Source organism: Stenella coeruleoalba (genome assembly GCF_951394435.1).
Source record: "Stenella coeruleoalba genome assembly, contig: scaffold_75, whole genome shotgun sequence".
NCBI lineage: Eukaryota > Metazoa > Chordata > Mammalia > Artiodactyla > Delphinidae > Stenella > Stenella coeruleoalba.
The window spans coordinates 531,217-551,127 of NW_027646298.1; positions in this window are offsets into that span (position 1 = coordinate 531,217).

Genomic DNA, 19,911 nt, shown 5'->3' on the forward strand with positions numbered 1-19,911 from the left:
CAGCCTCTCTGCTGATGGCACTGGTGATGCTCTGATCCAGCCATGCCCGCTCTCTTGCCTGGGATGTGCCCCACTCTTTGGAGCCATGTCATCTGGTTTTTAGGTCATCTCCCCCAAAATGATAATAACCTCTATTCTATGCTACAATGACAGTATTCATTTCAGGTCCCTAGAAAAGAGCCACCAATTTCCACCATCAGATTCTCCACTGGATCTTCAACCTGTTAGACACAGAGGACAGCTGCTCTGCTTGGAATAAAATTCTCTATAGTACTATACAGAGTTGATCACAAACACAAATAACTGAAACAGAAGATGAGAGCAGAAAATCTATGGACTTTTCCTCATTTGAGAATAGGAGTCCACAGTTAATTCCAAGAAACCGTTAGCTATCTGAAGCAGTGGAATACAGCTTACATACCTTGGAGCTTGTCAGGGAGGGAATCAAACTGTGTTTTCCGTCATTTAGCAAATCCTCTCAAAAAATAAGGAAACAAGAAAAAACATTCTGCTTATGACCACCTTTATTCAATTATATTTTTATGCACAAGAAAGTAATGTAAAATACGTTAAATATAAAATATCAGAAAACAAAATGATAATGTATTTAAGATACACATTTCTAACATCCAAAATTATTTACAAAATTCAAAATCAGTTTCTTAATTAAACAAACTCATGAATTACATTTTGAAACTTATCCTTTCAGAACCTCATGTGGGATTTGCTGTTTTCAGACTTTGGAATGTAATTTTTCTTGAAAAAATGTCTTCAGAACATACTTTTGTTACAGACTTTAAAGTTAGCTGCTTAACAGATATACATGAAAATATCAGTTGTTTGAACCTTTCATAAACTTACACTCACATCATATAACAGCTCAACAAAGGCTTTGAAATAACAAATGATTCTGCTTGTTGATTTTCTTCCAATAAGAGATTCAGGGACCCAGCAACCTTCGATTTGTGGATTGTCCAACAACAACATGTGCTTTCAACTACGGGTATGTTCCTTGGGTTTATTCCACTCAGTTGTAAAGGGAAAATGTATGGCAAATCAGGGAGCGTGTTTCCAGGGCCTGAGCCTCTACAAAGAAAATATCACTTCCATCCCCAATTTACTTGCTGGGAACCACTCCACTGTGAATGATCTTCGTCCTTAGGGCTCCAGAGAATGTGGACCTTTTAGACACAGCAAGTGGGGGCAACAGACAGAGCTCACCTTTGAGGAGAGCCCTTCTTCCAGTGTTCATGCTGGTGCAGGGAGGTGGGGTACAGGCGCCCTGTCTCTTGCTTGTGCTAGGACATAGACAGGTATCTTGGTCACTCCTGCTACATGTCCGCCTACATCTGCCCATGTTAGGAGGCCTGTGTACCTGTGCGTGCCTGAGCTCACTCACGTCAACACCCCATCTACTGTTGCTGGAGCCTGAGAACCTGTCTGGCTGTGCACGTGCCTATGCAACTCTGCATCGAAACCCTCTTTATATAATTTGAAAACTGAAGCCCAGAAAGAGGCAGGGACTTGTCTAGGACACCATATGTGAGCAGAGGCCGGAATAAAAATGAGGAATCCAGCTCCCTAAGCCAGTACTCAGTCCCTCCCATCATGTTTGGTTTTGAAATAAGAGCCCTTAAGATCCTGGTGAATTCCTGCCAACTCGGCTCAGTTTGGGCCATTACTCTCTCCGCATCTCCATGCAGACACATGTATGTACAAATAGAAATAGGGTTAACAGCTGGGGATGATGCGAGGGTGGTTAGGGAAGAGAAAACAATATGTAAGTGTTGAGGAGAGCAAGAAGATGTTGGAGACAGCTCTGCCATGGAGCAAGGTCGTCCACCCCTCTGGCAGTGTGTCCAGAGGTCGAAAGAATGAGGGGGATTCTCCAAGTTCCCATAGTCCTGCCTGGGCGTGGGCCATCTCCCTCGTGTTCTCCAGCGGACAGGGCCTGGGGTCTTACAGTCCACCATTCTGATCTTCTAGAAACCGGCTGAGCACACACCCCATTCCCCAGTGTAGACAGTGCTGCAGGGGAGAAGGGCTTTCTTTCTCTACAAATTGTGTGCTTGCCGTGGCGGATTGCAAGTGTTCTGCATGCTTGGAAAGACTGCTGAGAAACTTGGTTCTCCACCACTGACCACTGTGTTCTGAGAGTTTGGCAAAATGCTTTCCACTTCACGGAGGTCCTGCAGAGGAGGGATTAGCTGGGGAAACGAGGCCTTGTGAGCACAAGGGGGCAGAGCCTCAGACCCAGAGCCAGGGTTCTAAGAAGAAGACCAGTCTTAGTTGGTGCCTCGTGGTCCTCATTTGGGTGTGGGGATATCATTGTTTTGGCTGAAGTCATCCCTGACGAGCAAAGAGACACCACAGTGATGGACAAAACGGTGGGGAAAAGGAAGCTTCTGGGGCCACTTTCACTGCACTGCCCTGGAGCCTGTATGTTCTACTCTATGCCCCTGTGACTCTGAAGAGCTTCTGTGTTGAGGACACCCAAATAAAGGTACCAGTTTTTGAGGGGTGTGCAGGCCCAGGACCACAGTTGTAGTGCTGGTCACCTAGGAGCAGACAGGCTTTTGCATCACTGATGCCCACTGAGAGCCACATAGAGGGCTTTGTGGTCCCCCCTGTTACACATACAACTTTAAACTCTTGTCAGTAGCATTCACCTCCACAGTCAAGCTGGTTAAAAATGAGGAGGGCGCCAAGATAGTCACACATATTCCTTCAGCAACTATGTACCTTGCACTCCTTCTCTGCCAGATGCCCTTGTGTGGGGCACAAAATGACCAAGAGTTCCCTAGTTTCCAGGAGCTCACAGCCTGGAGCAGAGATGGCCAAAAGTGCAGGAGCAAGACATATGAAAGAAAAGAGCAAGTGTGAGACTGGAAATAATGACTGTGCTCTGAGGGAGGTTTGGGGAGTCCCTGGGTAAGAGGGTCTCAGAGGCCTCACTGGAGTGACAGTTACGGGGACCAGAATGACAACAGCGAACCAACCCTCACACATCTGGGAGCAGCATGTCAGGGAGACGTCACCACTGCTGCAGGCACCTGTGTGCAGAGGTGAGTGGACCAGAGATGCTAGAAAGTGATGAGTAGAACTGGAGAAAAAACTGCGGGGGTTAGGGGGAGTCAGGAAGTCAGGGCCATATCCTGGGGTCTGCTAGACGTTAGGTATCTGTTTCTCTCTAACATTTACCCCAAACCTTGCATCTTAAAATTACAAGCATTTAACAGCTCGCAATTTTTGTGGGTAAGAAATAGGGGCACAGCATAATGGACTCCTCTGCATCAACGTGTCTCACAGGCTGGGGCTGCAGCCTCAACTGAGACTCAAGTGACAGAGGATTTGGTCCCAACTTTATTCACAGTGTTCAGGATGCAGGTTGGATTTGGAGTTTGAGTTTCTTTCTGTGTGTTGACTTGGGCAATGCCTCGATTCTCTCCTTTGTGAGGCTCTTTATATGACTGCTCAAAATATCTGTGCTTGATTCCTCAATTCAGGGATAAGAGAGAGAGAAGTGGAAAATTAGAGAGGGAATAAAAGGAAGGTGAGCGATTTTTGAAATTAAAGCATACACATGACATTCCATCACTTTGACTAAAATCTACTGATTGAGGTATTTGCTAACCACTTAGTAGTTACACAGGGGTATGTATAGGAAAGGTGGGGTCACTGGGTGCCATGTGGAGCCTGCCCACCACACAGGCCAATTTGAGTCACTTGACTCTCATTCAAATTATAACAGGAAACAACTGAACAGTTTTACTCCAAAGGGTGACAACGTGTGAATTTCCATTAATTTCAACCCCCTCATGCTGCTGACCTAAAAATGAGGCCAAAAGGGCAAGTGACAGTTCCAATATCACCTTCCTGAGACTCAGACGTCTTTTGAGTTATTTTATGCTGTGTCCCACCCCTTCTTGTAATTTTCCAGTCTCTCCTTTGTGCCTTAGACACACGTGACACTAGCCACAGCTGTTATAGATATTATCTCAATGCACATGGTGATGTTCCTAGAAAGGACATTCTAGCCCGATCTCCACTGTGCAGGTTGGAAGACTGAGGAACAGCTGAGAGGAGCAGGGTGTTTTCCAGGACACAGAACTGGTGAGAAAAGGGACTGATTTCAGTTCTATCTCCTGAAATTTAGGACCCTAGTTACATTTCCAGACAGCTGTGGCCAGGGCTGTGTCACCTCATCGTGTACAAAAAAAGAGGATGACATTGTGTGGGAGGGGCAGTTAACAGCCTAGAAGCGGATTTGGGTAGATTTGATGGAAGGGAGGATCCCAGGTAATAAAATCTTGAATAAGTGACCTCACTTCCTTGGTGAGAGGCCCCAACAGAACTTAAACACTGGTAACGAGACACCCACATTATAGGAAGAGCCCCCCAAGAGCTCACTCGACTGGAGACTCTCAAGAGAACAATCTATTCTGTTGTTCCCCACTTTTCAGAGGCTCTGGGCTGAGGGACTTTTCTGTTGCTGTGGACATTGCTCAGCCCTCATCACCAATACCTCTGGCCATTTGGCAAGAGGCACTGAAAGGTAAAAGAGAGAAGCCCAGCATTGTTTGTGTGTGAAGGGGGTGGCGGGGCCAGGGAAGGAGGGGTATGGCCTTCCAGGGCAGGAGATGTTGTCAAGTGTCGGCAGCCTGGTGGGGGTCTGTCATGCCCAAACCCCAGTTCGTGGCTGGCAGGATGAGAGGTGAGGGCTCGAGACCAAGATCATCTGCACACATGTTAAACCTGATACCTAGAGCTTTCATCTGCTCTCCCCCCTGGCTGGGGGGCTGGGGGACTTGACAGATGCCTCTCTGTTCCTGAACTGCGGAACAGAAATTCTCATGGGGACTCTCCCTGTGGCAATGTTCAGGTAGGCTCCTGATCACTCCTGGCCCAGCTACAAGACAGTGTCTTTGCAGAGTTCCACCCAGAGATCTTTGAGGAGCTGGTCAATGGGTTCAACTCTTCCACGTTTCTAAGAAAGGGGCAGGCCACCAACAACATCAAATTCTGGTCTTCAGTGAGAACAGGTGCAGAGGAGTCTCAAACCCCAAGACTTACAGGTGATCAGGGCTGGCCTAGAACCCAAACATGAATCTGGCAAGTGCCTGGGGTCCTCTGAGGAATGTGGTTTTCCAGGGCCTTCTGCTCCACATGAATAGCAGACCAAGCCTCAGGCAGCTTAGAGAGAATGTCATGCAGCCCGTGCTTTGGGCAGTTCCCTGTTTGTTGACCTGCATGATCTTGAGTACTTGTTTGTAATTCCCAACCCTCTATTTTCTCATGTCTACAGTGGTGTTTGCTGATGACTAACTGGGATGATGCACTTAAAACCGGGAGGTGCTGGTGTTCCTCAGAGAAGAGAATGTCTTGAAGGCGTCAACGGTCTATTACCCACTTCCACTTAAATTATACTTTTAAACATAGAACCTTTTTCAGGGTGGGCGCTCAGGTCCTCCTCTTGCACCAGTTCCTGCTATGCTACTGGTTTCTGGTCTGAACTCCACATCCTGATCCTACTGGTGATTTATGGTGTTGCCATTGTGTATATGTCCTTCCTTGTCTACATGGTGTGAAAAGAGACAACCCTGTCCCCAGATGATGCCTGAATAATGCTGCCCCACAAAACAGGCACAAGAAGAATCACGGAGAGTCCCTGGTACCAGCTTTCCCAGGTAGAAACATCACCTAATCAGGCCTTCACTACTGCCCAGCAGGTCCTACATGATCAGTTTCATAGGTGAGGGCTGCCCTAGCCACAGCATGGCGGGGAGTGCCCCACCTTTATCTGTGTGTCTTTGGAATGTCACCGCACCTCTCTGAGCTTCACTTTGGTCTTCTCACAAGTAGGTGGATAAAAGTATGAACCTCCTAGTGTTACTGTAGCAAGTCACGGTAGATGCTTGCCTGGTGGCTGGCTCTGCAGAGAAGGCTGCTGGCCATGCTGTGTGTCTTCACATATATATTTCTCTCTCCCCAGTGAAGAAACTCTCTGCCTCATCCAGCACTGGCCTGTGGTCTTTGTGAGTTTGGAAAAGAACATGACAATCACCCTGATTTCCTATTTGCAAAGAAGCTTTGTGTTTGCATCCATCTTGTTCTGGACCTAGTCCTTGGTATGGACAGATTAGGAATTTCTGGGAGCAGGCAGAGGAGCTCAAGGTCCACCCAGATACCTGGGATGGTTCTGGTTGGCATTCACTCATTCAGCAATATAAAGTACCCAGTACGTGCAGGCATTTTCCTAGACACTAAATTTAAAGACTAAAACAGACACAATCCCTGGGGCTAAATTATAAACTGAGTTTCAGATCATCTCTCTAGACATCTTAAGTAGTCATGTCCAGACTGCATTAGAAGTGATGCCCTCATGGCTGCCTCTGGATATGGGTGCTCCTCCCATATTACAACACAAATATGAACCACAGGACCAACTAAAACTCTGAGTGGTCTTGGGCTCACAGGCTCCTCTGTCGACCCAAATACCACTGTGCTAGGCCTCAGCACAGAGTGGGAGTCTGGAGGCTGTGCTGGGCAAGGACAGGCAGAACACTGGAGCTCACACACCTTTCAGTTCCCATAGGAATGCTTATGTCTGGGGGCTTCCCCTGAAGAAGCAAATGAGTCAGAAAGCTGTGGATAGGGTCCCAGCCTCCCTGGAATCAGAGGGGTTGGGTTAGTCCCTGAGAGACTCATCCCCTCCATAGCCCCATCTCACTCCACCTGCCCTCCCTACATCAACCTTCTCTGGCACCCATAACTGGGGACCAGAAGAGGAGGTGAGGTGAGCAACATGTTCACAAAGCTGTCTCAAGCTCAGTTCTCATGCTCATGTGCATGGAGGATGGAGTATGCTGTGCCCATGACCTTGGAGAGAAGAGTGTCAGTAAGAAGACCAGACTCACACAATCTCTGTCGGGCTCAGGCCTTCCAGTACAAGGATAACCACAGTGGGGTTGGAAGTGGGCTGAGGCCATCATCTGGGTCCAAGAGCCAAAGGAGGGTGCTTCGGGTGCACAGCATTGAGTGAGGCCAGGCATCCGGCTCTGCTCCACACGTGACTCTCCCCACGCTCTGTCTCTCATCCTAGGCACCTGGTTGTGTTAGTACCTGCAGCTTACCTGGCAGCCCCTGCTCTGTCCCTTTTTTAGGCTAAAGTTGGCCTACATGCAGATCAGTTTGCCTGCCTCAGACATGAAACACCATGCCCCATTTTCCTGATCCAGAAGGAGATTTTAGAGTCCACTGAGGCAAAGCCAGAGGGGAAGAGGGACTGTGGGCAGGGAAGATTCTCTGCGTTAGGGTTTAGGGGCTGGGTATTCCTTTTAAAGACAGTAGATGTTTCTGTTTGGGGGAAGGCACAGGGAAAGTCAGTTACGTGGGTGAACCTTTCTCTTTATCCTGCTCTAGTGCCAGCTCCAAGGTTCTTGCTGAAGGGTCAGAAGAAGGGTCAACGCAGTGCTAGAGACAGCTGCACCAAGACCATTGGCTCCGATGGGCATGTGGAGTAGGTGGGCGCTCATGGTGGGCCTGGGGTCCCACACCTTCCTTTCCATGGCCTGGACTCCTATGATCAGGGTGCAGATCCCCAGCTCCACCACTTATCAACCACGTAACCTGGGCAAGTTCACTGTCCACCTGAGATCAGTAGAGATGGACAATGAGAGGACTTCCCACACAGTGGCTGTGCAGATTAAAAGAGGTAGAACAGAGGGAACATCAGGCAGAGCCTGGTCCATTGCCTGGGGGAGGAGAGCTCACTGTGTGCAGCCAGGTACCCGGGTCACCCCACAATCTGCCCAGAGACTCAGCAGCCTCAGCACCTATTACACATCTGAAGTGCCCTTAACCTCAAGGGACAGAAACAGACAAAGGCCCTGGTTGTAGCTGCACAGAGCAATGTGCATTTGAACAAGGAATTAGAGCAGAAGGGTGACCGGGGTGGGTGGAAGATGCTCCCTTGGGTTGAGCAGAATTAAGCTGCCTTGTGGAGCTGGCAGTTAGTGAAGATGGGCAGGCTTGGCTATATTCTCCACTTCTGAGCTCCCACTGTCAGTGATGTCCCTGCCGGGCATGCAAAGACGGGGTGTGGCAGACCCATGTGACGTTCCCCCTGCTCCCCAGGCCGTGTTCAAGAAGGTGGTTCCCACTCAGTGCCTGGGCTCCATCTGGTCCCAGAAAACACATTTGGAAATGAGCACATGGCACAAACCATCCATGCCACTGTCACCCAGTTCAACAGTGTGGCCAAGTGCGTCATCACCACCTGCCTCAGAGACCTGGGCATGATTACCCAGGAGAGGGCCTGGGTGGTGAAGCACTGTATGAAAGTGGCCAGGGTCTGCCATTGGAGTTCCAGCAGAGCACCTCTCCAGAGTCCTGGAACTGCCACTTCCAATGTAAGAGATTTCAGGATTGAAGTCTGTGGTCTAAACCCCTGCACCATCCCTATGAGGCAGGAGATAGCTGGGTCCCAGGGTGAACAGCTGGAGTTTCTCCCCTGTGGACAGATACTCCAAAATATCAGGAGTGAGAGAGGAGGCTGGGCCCTGCCCAGATAAGAGATAAAAGAGCACATATTCCTCATTCTCGAAGTCAAGGAGACCTTCCCAAATACATGCAGAAAGGCTCATTGAAGGTCAAAAAGGGAGGGTGAGGGTTAGGGTTAGGGTTAGGGTTGGTGATGTCTGCATACATCCGTGTTGCTCCCAACCTCCAGGCGAGTTGGAAAATATGAGAATGTACGACCAACGGGACACACGGAGGAGGACGCCAGGCACGGACACACTCTCCTGGTTACACAAAACAGCCCCGTGGTCCCCGTTACCCGAGGGGAACCACGGCGTGCTGGTCGACCCATCCAGTATAACCAAACCTTCCCAGAGCTCAGGGCCAGCCTCAGAAGCTATAGACCTGCTCGGCCAATCTCCGGCGACAGCATGAACCACCCACGTCCCGGCGCCACCGGAACAGTCGCCGCCAGCGTTGCCGGTCTCCCGGAACTCTGCCTCGGGCACGGCGGCTGAGTCTCAGCCCTCGCAATGGGCACTGAAGCTCCGGATGGAAGGGACGGTCTCAAAGCGGCCGCCACTTGGCGCCCGACAAGCGGTGGGAAACCCCGAGGGACGGATCCCGATTGCCGGCCGGCGAGGGTACAGCGCGGGCCGCCCAAACGCCCGAGTTCGTCCCGGGGCGTCCGTCTCGGCGCTAGCTCCTGTATCAGTACCGCGGGAAGCGACCCCGGCTACAGAAGAAGAGGGCGGGGGACTGGGAAGAGGTCGCCTGGAGGCTGCCGCGGAGAAGCGCTCCCCACGCGATTCCCGGCCGGGCGGGCGTACTAGCGGCCCACAGCGCTAGCGCGGGTCCCTGCTCCTGGGAGCACTTAGGGATTTTGCGGGGACTTGGGTTCCGTGGACTGTAAAACTGAAACCATAAAAGTACACGTAGAAAACTTGTATGAATGGTTTTTATTCTGTGGTTTCAAAATGGAGTGCTTGTAAAGCATTTTTTTTGCATGTTTTTTAAAAGTCCAAAGATCATCCAAGAAATGAATGATAAACTTGACCACAAATTCATCTTTACATATTCCACAAGCAAAGTCCAATGATAAGAAAGCGGTGTGTGAGCAACATTTGTGCAAATACATGTGTAATAAGATTACTGATATCAGAAATATTTAATATAAAAACGGAACATTCAGTAAACACAGCCATTAAGAGGGATCAGGTAAGGAAATTCTAGTATGTCTACACAATGCAATATTATTAATTTGTATTTAGTTTTTGATATTTTTACATGAAGTAAATCTATAGGTGTAAAGATGTTGACTTGGAAAGATGTTGATGATGGACTGTTCAATGGAAATAGCAAGTTGTAGGATTTTCACTGGTGCTAAAAATAAAAATTAAAGCATACACACACAAACACACAGGAGAGACTATAGCATCCATCTGATCCTACGGGAAAATATGACTCTGGAATCAACCACATAAATGTGTCATTCAGGAGAAAGATCATCTAAATCACCTTATTCATTCCTTAATCAAATTTTCATTTATTAACAACTATTTTCTGAGACCCTCCAATATTTCAGAATTTGAACTGTTATGAGGATTGAAAGGTAAATAATACTATGGCCTTACTTTCATAGACTTCTTCTTCTTAATACAGTAAATTAAATTACCCTGCAAAATAAAACTACTGATATTAAAAATTAAATGTAAATAAGGGTTTACCCATTGTATAATTCCAAAATTTTGCTACTAGTTTACAAAGAAAAGTTGGCACTTCACAAAGTAAAGTTGACATTTAAAACATTGTCAGTTCTGGATCCTTGATTAGGCTGTATATTTTCAGAAAGGCTGGGTTATTAAAAATACTGTCTAAAATTCTGAACTTCTGTAAAGTTGCACTGCAAGATTTAGAAAGAGTAAAGCTAGATTTCTTTTCCTAAGAGCCAGGTTCCCTGTTTACTGGATCATGAAATAAGTATTTTTTAAAATTAATTGTTTGGATTCAAAAATAAAGTTTTGAAAATCAATAATGGCTTTTATTAGAATAGAAAATCTGCTGCACATGTGCCTTAAAATTCATTTATCTGCCATTTTATTTGAACATCCATGGGGCACCATTTTCAAGAATACTGTACAAGAGGATCTCTATTTAAATCATTATTTTGGGCTCCTAATTTTCTCTTAGCTTAATTATAGAGAATCCAAAACACCCCAAATAACAGTATTGTCATATAGACATTTCCTGAAATGTGCTCTAAGCTATATACATTATTGATAAAATTGAAATGAAATGTATTGATAAATACATAATAAAAAAACAAAATGTATTGTGTTTCTGTTACTATTATGCAAGAATGCACTTTTAAGAAAGAAATGTTATACGACATGCAAGAATCTCTGGAAGTTGCATGAAAATGCTTTTGTATTTAATAACCGAAAATTATGTAGTTCTAGACTTTGGTTATTTTTCTTAAGTTTTCAGTAGCATATTAAATTATGTATTCATTACTTCATCAATGTGATCATTTTTAGAGTTTGCTTTACTCCCAAGTGTAAATTAGAACTCATTAACTCCTGATAGTTTTCTATCAATAAATTATTCTTTTCTAAAAAATATAAATAAAATAAATAAATTTATTTATTAAAAAAAGGGATCCTATAATGAAAGAAATTTGTCTTCTAAAAAGCAGTGATGTACAGGGTTAAAAGTTCTTGTGCAATGTGCAGATAAAATAAAAATGAAGTTGGTTGCTATTGTCATCCTTAGTGCAATTTCACCACTCTGGTTTTTTTCAGTATACCTGGAAAATTAAATCTGTGATCACTCTTAAAGTCATATATTTTTTTAAAAAATACATCTTTATTAGAGTATACTTACTTCACAATACTGTGCTAGTTTCTGTTGCACAAAAAAGCGAGTCAGCCATATGCATACACATATCGCCATTTCCCCTCCCTCTTGAGGCTCCCTCCCATCCTCCCTATCCCACCCCTCTAGGTCATCACAAAGCATCTAGCCGATCTCCGTGTGCTATGCTGCTGCATCCCACCAGCTAACAGTTTTACATTCGGTAGTGTAAATACGTCGATGCTACGTTCACTTTGCCCCCCACCCTGTGTCATCAAGTCCATTCTCTATATCTACCTATTTATTCATGCCCTGCAACTATGTTCATCAGTACCTTTTTTGTTTTTTTAGATTCCATATATATGCGTTAGCATACGGTATTTTTTTTCCTCTCTCTGACTTACTTCAGTCTATATGACAGACTATGTGCATCCACCTCACTACAAATAACTCAATTTCGTTTCTTTTTATGGCTGAGTAATATTCCATTGTATATATGTGCCACATCTTCCTTATCCATTCATCTGTCGATGGACATTTAGATTGCTTCCATGTCCTGGCTATTGTAAATATCATTGCAATTAACATTGTGGTGCATGTCTCTTTTTGAATTATGGTTTTCTCAGGGTATATGTCCAGTAGTGGGATTGCTGGGTCATATGGTAGTTCTCCTTTTATTTTTTTAAGGAACCTCCATACTGTTTTCCATAGTGGTTGTATCAATTTACATTCCCACCAACAGTGTGGGAGGGTTCCCTTTTCACCACACCCTTTCCAGAATTTATTGTTTCTAGCTTTTTTGATAATGGCCATTCTGATTCGCATGAGGTGATACCTCATTGTAGTTTTGATTTGCATTTCTCTAATAATTCGTGATGCTGAACATCTTTTCATTTGCCTCTTGGCCATCTGTATGTCTTCCTTGGTGAAATGTCTATTTAGGTCTTCTGCCCATTTTTTAATTGCATTGTTTGCTTTTTTTGATATTGAGCTCCATGAGCTGTTTGTATATTTTGGAGACTAACCCTTTGTCTGTTGCTTCATTTGCAAATATTTTCACCCATTCTGCGGATTGTCCTTTTGTCTTGTTTATGGTTTCATTTGCTGTGCAAAAGTTTTAAGTTTAATTAAATCCGATTTGTTTATTTTTGTTTTTATTTCTGTTACTCTAGTAGGTGGGTCAAAAAAGATGTTGCTGTGGTTTATGTCAAAGAGTGTTTTTCCTACATTTTCCTCTAAGTGTTTTATAGTGTCTGGTCTTACATTTTTAAGTCTTTAAACCATTTGGAGTTTATTTTTGTGTATGTTGTTAGGGAGTATTCTAATTTCATTCTTTTACATTTGCCTATCTAGTTTCTCCAGCACCAATTATTGAAGAGGCAGTCTTTTCCCCATTGTATGTTCTTGCCTTCTTTGTCATAAATTAGGTGCCCATATGTTTGTGGGTATCTGTACCATCCTGTACCATGGATCTATATTTCTGTTTTTGTGCAAATACCATACTGTCTTGATTATTGTAGCTTTGTGGTATAGTTTGAGGTCAGGGAGCATGATTCCTCCAGCTCTGTTTTTCTTTCTCAAGATTGCTTTGGCTATTCGGGGTCTTTTTTCTTTCTATACGAATTGCAATTTTTTTTTGTTCTAATTCTGTGAAGAATGCCATTGGTACTTTGATAGGGATTGCATTGAATCTGTACATTGCTTTGGGTAGTATAGTCATTTTCACAGTATTGATTCTTCCAATCCAAGAATATGGTATATTTCTCCATCTGTTTATGTCACCTTTGATTTCTTTCATCAGTGTTTTATAGTTTTCTGAGTACAAGTCTTTCACCTTCTTAGGCAGGTTTATTCCTAGGTATTTTATTCTTTTTGTTGCAATGGTAAATGGGAGTGTTTCCTGAATTTTTACTTCTGATTTTTTGTTGTTGGTGTATAGGATTGCCAGAGATTTCTGTGCATTAATTTTGTATCCTGCAACCATACCAAATACAATGATTAGTTCTAGTAGTTTTCTGGTGACATCTTTAGGATTTTCTATGTGTAGTATCATGTTATAGGCAAATAGTGAAAATTTTACTTCTTCTTTTCCAATTTGGATTCATTTTATTTCTTTTTCTTCTCTCATTGCCGTAGTTAGGACTCCCAAAACTATGTTGAATAAGAATGGTGAGGGTGGACATCCTTGTCTTGTTCCTGATCCTGGTAGAAATGCTTTCAGTATTTCACCATTGAGTATGAGGCTTGTGGTGTGTTTGTCATATATGGCCTTTATTATGGTGAGGTAGCTTCCCTCTATGCTCATTTCCTGGAGAGTATTTATCATAAATCAGTGTTGAATTTTTTCAAAAGCTTTTTCTGCATCGATTGAGATGATTGTATGGTTTTTATTCCTTAATTTCTTAATGTGGTGTATCAGATTGTTTTATTTGCATATATTGAAGAATCCCTGGGACAAATCCCACTTGATCATGGTGTCTGATCCTTTTAACGTGCTGTTGGATTCTGTATGCTAGTATTTTGTTGAGGATTTTTGCATCTATGTTCATCAGTGATATTGCCCTGTATTTTCTTTCTTTGTGATATCTTTTCTGGTTTTATTTAGTATCAGGGTGATGGTGGCTTCATAGAGTGAATTTGGGAGTGTTTCTCCCTCTGCAATTTTTTGGAAGAGTTTGAGAAAGATCGGTGTTAGCTCTCCTCTAAATAGTATTCGACAGAATTCAATAGAATAGAATAGAATAGAATTTGATAGAATTCCCCTGTGAAGCCAGCTGGTCCTTGACTTTTGCTTGTTGGAAGATTTTTTTAATATAAATTTATTTATTCATTCATTTATTTAATTTTTGGCTGCATTGGGTCTTCACTGCTGCACGCGGGCTTTCTCTAGTTGTGGTGAGCGGGGTCTACTCTTTGTTGTGGTGCGCAGGCTCCTCATTGTGGTGGCTTCTCTTGTTGCAGAGCACAGGCTCTAGGCATGCGGGCTTCAGCAGTTGTGGCACACGGGCTTCAGTAGTTGTGGCTCGCGGGCTGTAGAGCACAGGCTCAGTAGTTGTGACGCACGGACATAGTTGCTCCACAGTATGTGGGATCCTCCCAGACCAGGGCTCAAACCCGTGTCCCCTGCATTGACAGGCGGATTCTTAAGCACTGCACCACCAGGGAAGCCCTGCTTGTTGGAAGATTTTTAATTACCATTTCAATTTCATTACTTGTGATACATCTCTTTATATTTTCTAATTCTTCCTGGAAAATTGGAAGAATTAGAAAATTGGAATTTTCTAATTCTTCTTGGAAAATTGTACCTTTCCTGGAATTTGTCCATTTCTTCATGGCTATCCATGTTATTGGCATATAGTTGTTTGTAGTAATCTCTTATAATCCTTTGTATTTCTTCAGTGTCAGTTGTGATTTCTACTTTTCTTTTCTAATTTTATTGATTTGTGTCCTCTCCCTTGTTTTTTTGATGAGTCTGCCTAAGGGTGTATCAATTTTGTTTATCTTCTCAAAGAACCAGCTCTTAGTTTTGTTGATCTTTGCTTTGTTTTCTTCATTTCTATTTCATTTATTTCTGCTCTGATATTTATGATTTTTTTCCTTGTACTGACTTTGGGTTTTCTTAATTCTTTTTCTCTAGTTGTTTTATGTGTACGGTTAGCTTGTTTATTGGAGATTTTTCTTGTGTCTTGAGGTGAGCTTGAATGGGTATAAATTTCCCTCTTAGCACTGGTTTTGCTACGTCCCATAGGTTTTGGGTCAGCGTGATTTCATTGTCATTTTTTCTATGTTTTTTAATTTCTTGTTTGATTTCTTCAGTGATACCTTGGTTATTTAGTAGTGCACTGTTTAGCCTCCATGTATGTGTGTTTCTTACAGTTTTATTCTTGTAATTGAATTCCAATCTCATAGCGTTGTGGTCAGAAAAGATGCTTGATATGATTTCAGTTTTTTAAATTTTCCGAGGTTTGATTTGTGACCCAAGATATGATGAATCCTGGAGAATGTTCTGTGTGCACTTGAGAAGAAAGTGTATTCTGCCATTTTGGGGTGGCATGTTCTACAAATATCAATTAGGTCTATCTGCTCTATTGAGTCATTTAAAGCTTGTGTTTCCTTATTTATTTTCTGTTTGGATGATCTGTCCTTTGGTGTAAGTGGGGTGTCACTGTCCCTACTATTATTGTGTTACTGTTGATTTCTACTTTCATGGTTGTTAGCATTTGCTTTATGTATGGAGGTGCTCCTATGTTGGGTGCATAAACATTTATAATTGTTATATCTTCTTCTTGGATTGATCCTTTGTTCATTATATGGTGTCCCTTCTTATCTCTTGTAATAGTCTTTATTTTAAAGTCTACTTTATCTGACACAAGTATTGCCACTCCAGGTTTCTTTTGATTTCTATTTGCATGGAACACCTTATTCCATCCCTTCACTTTCACTCTGTATGTGTCCCTAGGTCTGAAGTGGATCTCTTGTAAACAGCATATATATAGGTCTTGTTTTTGTAACCATTCAGCCAGTCTATGTCTTTTACTTGGGGCATTTAATCCATTTACATTCAAGGTTATTATTGATATGCATGTTCCTATTACCATTTTCTTAATTGTTTTGGGTTTGTTTTTGTGGGTCTTTTTCTTCTGTTGTGTTTCCCCCGCTTAGAGAAGTTTCTTTAGCATTTGTTATAAAGCTGGTATTGTGGTGCTGAATTCTGTTAGCTTTTATTTGTCTGATAAGTTTTTGACTTCTCCATCGAATCTGAATGAGATCCTTGCTGGGTAGAGTAATCTTGATTGTACGTTGTTCTCTTTCATCACTTTAAGTATAACCTGCCACTCCCTTCTGGACTGCCATGTTTCCACTGAAAAATCAGCTGATAACTTTATGGGGATTACTTTATATGTTACTTTTGTTTTTCCCTTGCTGCTTTTAATATTTTTCTTTGAATTTAATTTTTGTTAGTTTGATTAATATGTGTCTTGGTGTGTTTTTCCTTCGGTTTATCCTATGTGAAACTGTCTGTGCTTCCTGCACTTGGGTGATTATTTCCTTTGCCATGTTAGGGAAGTTTTCCATGGTAATCTCTTCAAATATTTTCTCATACACTTTCTTTTTCTCTTCTTGTTTTGGGACCTCTATTAATTGAATGTTTGTTCATTAGTGATGGCCCAGAGATCTCCCAGATTGTCTTCAAGTCTTTTCACACTTTTTTCTTTATTCTGCTCTTCAGCAGTTATTTCCAACATTTTTTCTTCCACCTCACTTATTCTTTCTTCTGCCTCTGTTATTGATTCTTTCTAGTGTATTTTTCATTTCAGTTATTGTGTTGCTCATCTCTGTTTGTTTGTTCTTTAGTTCTTGTAGATCTTTCTTAAACATTTTTTGTATTTTCTCAATCCGTGCTTCCATTCTGTTTCCAAGATTCTGGATCGTCTTTACTATCATTACTCTAAATTATTTTTCAGGTAAGTTGCCCATTTCCTCTTCATTTATTTGGTCTTGTAGATTTTTACTGTCCTCCTTAAACTGTGACATAGTTTTTTGCTGTGTCTTTTTTTTTCTTTTTTATGATTGGGATTGTGTTCCTGTTATACTGGTTGTTTGGCCTGAGCCTTCCAACCCTGGAGTCTGTAACCTCTTGGCTAGAGCTGGGTCTTGCTGCTGAGATGAGGAACTCTATGAAACCTCACTCTGATGAATACTCTCTGGGCCCTGAGGTTCTCTGTTAGTCCAGCTGTTCGGACTTGGTTCTCCCACTGCAGGAGTTTCTGCCCAACCCCAGGCTAGAGAATAAGATCCTGCAAGCCATGTAGGGCAGCCAAAAAGAAAAAAAAAATGAGAAAAGTACTATAATAAAGTAAAAAATAAAATTAGACTAGGAAAATAACAGGTATGTTAGAAAGAATATAAAAATAAATATATAGATGAATCAACAACTCAAAGGTACAACAGTACCACAATAGTAAAAAAGAGGAGTGAGAAAAAGAAAAAGAAAAGGGCAGAGTGGAGGGGGAGGACTTGGCTGTGGAGAGCGAGACATAAGCAATGGTGAGGTTGAAGGTGGGTGGGGCGAATGCTCAGGACCCACAGGGCTGGAAAGGGCTCTGGGGGCTCTGGGGGCTGGGGCTTACACTGAAGGAATGGAAGGGACCCACGCGTGCTTCCCATCCCTACTCTCAGAGGTCAGGGGACCTCACCTGGGGGTCCATCAGGCTTCCAGTGCTCGATTGGGTAGGGCAAATGCCCTCCTCACCTCGCCTTTCCTCCTCCGTTCTTGGAGGGCACCTATGGCCTACCTCTCCTGATACCCCTGGCCTCCCTCCTATGCCTCCAGGACCCATACGGCCTGGATGGGGCTTTGGAAGGGGGGGAACAGGCTTAGGAGCTCAGCAAGCTCTCTTGCCCAAGTGGGTCAGGTGATCGCCCTCCACTCCTCTCCTGCTCTTCCCAGAGAGTCCCTCCCACCTGCCTCTCCTGATCTCCCCATCCTCAGGGGCACCGATCTTATCTGGCTTACACTTCTCCTCCCCCTTAACTTCCTGTATGTCCTACCAGTTCACTCTGGGGTTCCGCCCGTCTCCTTGGGGGTCTGAGCTCGCCACCAGTGGCTGGAAGCCATCCTAGTTGTGGGGAGACGCTAACTCTGCATCTTCCCACACTGTCATCTTGAATCCTCCCCCTTATTCTTTTAAAATATGTACATATTCAATGAACTCTGGCAAACACTGCCACAGTCCAAAGAGATGTCTCCAAACTAAAGTTCAAACTAAATAGATATGTGGGTTTTGACGCCCTGTTTTTGATACACAGAAAATACCTGGTAGTTTTTATAGTTGAAGCTCATCCAGATGGGAGCTCTATTTCAGTAAAAAGGGTTTGTGATTTTTTTTCTTAGATCAGGGAAAGCAGCAAGTGGATTCCCTCCACAGAGCAGTAAAAATTGTACCTTTTGTGTCTTAGTGTTTATTCTAACCAAGATTACTGAGAGTAATATAACCAGTTTTATATTTACCAAAAAAAAGGTTTATTTCACATGGCAAAATTTCCTAAGTTTATGGGCTCTTTAGGGAAAACTCCAACATGTAGTGTTAAAAAATACTACTTTCCTAACCCAGGTCTGGCACAGTGTTCTAAAGGGCAGATAGTAAATCTTTTAGGCTTTGTCACATGACCTGTGTTGCATCTACTCAATTCTGTTATTGCAGGAGGAAAGCAGTCACAGATATAAGGTAAATGAGTGAGCATGGCTGTGCTCCAATAAAACTTTATTTATTTATAGAAACTGAAATTTGACGGTCATATAATTCTCATGTCTCACAATTTTTTGTTTTAATATCTTAACATTTAACTTATAAAAACCTTTCTTAACTTGCAGGCCCTATCAGCACTGGCTTGGGCAGAATTTGGCGAACGGGATACAGGATGCCATGACCTGATCTATAGAGCCACAGGGGAACTGACACTTTTTAGAGGTCAGCATTCCAAAATAAACTGATTGCATTTGACACAGGCCAAAAAATATTAAAACAAAACAAATACCAAATTACCAAAGGCTCCCCATCAAGTCCTCCCTCAAGATGCCCCAGCCCCCCATGCACGGCCTCCTCATCTCGGCATACCCAGCCACCGGCAGTGAGTGAAACTCTACTGTCCCTGTGCCCCATGGCCTGCCGCGTGCAGAGTCCCCAATAGTTCCGAGCAGCAGCTACTTGCTGGGTACAGTTCCTCATCCGTCAAGTCACCAGTACTTACAGTGTCTCCCAGAGGGACATAAAGCTGCCTTTCCAGCCCCACCCCTGGACGTGGAGTCCGACCACTGTGTCCTGCTTCTCTGACGGCTAATGGCCAGTGGAGCGTGGCAGCTGTTTTGTGCTCTCTGCACCCAAATGTGGCTGAGGCTGTGACCAGCTCTTGAGACTCACAGCCAAAGCTTAAGGATGACTGGTATTTCGATTCATGAACTGCCTTGTTTTGGCAGGGGACCGAACGCCTTCTACAAAATAATTTTATAGAACCGTTATTACCAGGATGGAAACCTGGGCCCGTTCACACCAGAGACAAAGGTCAGAGAAGGGACACGCGGGATGCGGCGTGGACTTGGTGTCCCAGCAGCGGCCCCGCGCGCAGCACACAGACAGCGGAGGGGCCGGAGCGTCCCATCCTCCTGCTCCCTGGGCGACAGGTCCTCAGGCAGGTGGAGCGGGAAGTGGTAGCGTCCCTGCGTCCCCAGACTTAGACGGGAGGCCAGGATCAAAGGCTTATGCTGTCGCTGGGCCGGCAGGTCATGGAAGGAGCGCGGGAAGGGCTCGGGAAGCAGCTCTTCCTGACCCGGCTGAGGCCGCGCCTTCCCGGGACGGGGACCTACCTTGGGTTCGGGGCCTCAGATGTGATTCGCTGGCCTCGCTGTCTTCCGCGCAGGGGACCCGGGGAGGCAGCTCCAGGGCGCCCGGTGTCAGGTGTCCGCGGAGTCTCCAAAGGGCAGGTCCCAGGACTTCCAGACTCGCGGCTGCGCCCCAGGGTCCCCAGACGCCCCGGTGC